The sequence below is a fragment of the Numida meleagris genome, chromosome 3 (genome assembly GCF_002078875.1).
Source record: "Numida meleagris isolate 19003 breed g44 Domestic line chromosome 3, NumMel1.0, whole genome shotgun sequence".
NCBI lineage: Eukaryota > Metazoa > Chordata > Aves > Galliformes > Numididae > Numida > Numida meleagris.
In genome coordinates, this window is record NC_034411.1 from 1,902,637 (window position 1) to 1,904,278 (window position 1,642).

Sequence of the window (1,642 nt, forward strand, 5' to 3'; positions counted from 1 at the left end):
GCCGCGCGCCCGCAGCCGCCGCCGGCTGCACCGGGAGGGCTCAGGTTGCGGCGGGAACGGGCTCGGGAACCGGGCGTGCCCGCAGCGCCGGGCACGGAGCCGAAGACGGAGAACGGAGGCGACGGCGGCTCTCGCGGAGCGCGGGAACCTGTTGACCGAGCGAGGCGAGCCCGCGCCGGAGAGGGACCCCGAGCCGCGGGCAGCGCGCAGAGCCGAGCCGAGCCGGGAGCGGCGGGCAGCGAGGGCTCCGATCGGCGCGGGGCCGGGAGGAGGCGCGGGGCCGGGGGAGCTCCAGGTGCTGCGCTCGCGTTGCCCGCAGGACGGGCGGCCGTGTCCGTGCGGCCATGTGCTCCGTGCGGAGCGCGCGTAAGCGGGCGGGCGTGTGCGGCACAGGTACGTTCGTACGGTTTGACTTGTATATCGTGGAGCGTGTAAGGCTTCTCGAGGTAACTGCAGTGCAGAAGTAATGACTTTATTACCTCTGAAACGTTCTGCAGTTCGCGGTTAACAGCGCTCTGAATAATTACAAGTCATTACGCGGCCGTGCGCTTTCCGAAACCCGCGTGCAGCGGGATACCCGGCCGGGACCGGTTCTGCTAAACAACGCGCAGCGTTCCATCGATTTTCTTTAAAAACTCGTAGCGAATGAATCCCTTAGATACACCTCAACCCGCCGCGTCGCCGCACCGCGCCTGAGATTCCGGCGGTGTGCCGTGAGACGCGCTCGACAGCCGCTTGCGCGGATGCTCCCGGCAGCGGAGGCGAGCGGGTCGTGCCGGCGGGGTGCCCTCGGGGCCGGCACGGACGAAGCGGAGCCCTCCGTCGGCTCCGCGCTCCCCCCGGCCGGCCGGGCGCTGCTGTCGGCATCCATCACAATAACGCGCTGTGCCCGCCGCCCCCCGCGCTGCGCGCTGTCATGTGACGAGAGGGCGACGACGGAGCGAGAAACGAGGCGTCGGGAGGCGTTCTTAGAGTGCCGTAAACCGCGGGTTGTGTTAAAGCAGGTGGGGTTTTTATTTTGCTGGATCTTAGGGGAAGGAACGTGGCCGTTTAACGAGCGGCCGCGGACACAAATAACTGTATTTACAAGCCCTGACGCGGCTTTTGCCGGGCGATAAATCCCGACGTCGCGACCATTACTCGCCGCGGCCCCGTCCGTGCCCCGTGGCGATGCGCGGCTCGACCCGAGCCGTTCGGTGCGTGCCGCGTGTCAGCTGGCGGCCAGCACGCTGTTCCGAGTTGGGGGACTTTTTCTCGGCTCTTCCTGCGGTACGGTTCTGTCTGTGATCTCCGCTTTTAATGGCCGAGCCCCGCTTTATGCTTTATAACGTGTTGACAAGTTTTCTATAACAGACTTTCTGAAATAACGCGCGCAGATTCACGTCGGTTACAAACTCCACAGTATTTTTAGCGCCGAGTAGATCTATATCCTAATGCACTGAGAGGGAGCGTAAATCACGGAGGATTTCATAGCCCCTTCAGTAGTTTTCCGTATGAAGTACGAGCAGCGTGGCCTCCAGACGTAACCTTTTAGAAAAAAAGACAGCTCTTTTATTTTATGGTGTAAAGTGCTTTTAGCTTCAGGGCTCTGAACGTGAACGCGGTCAACAAACAGCTCCTGCCAGGGGCTTAGCTGCGGTCC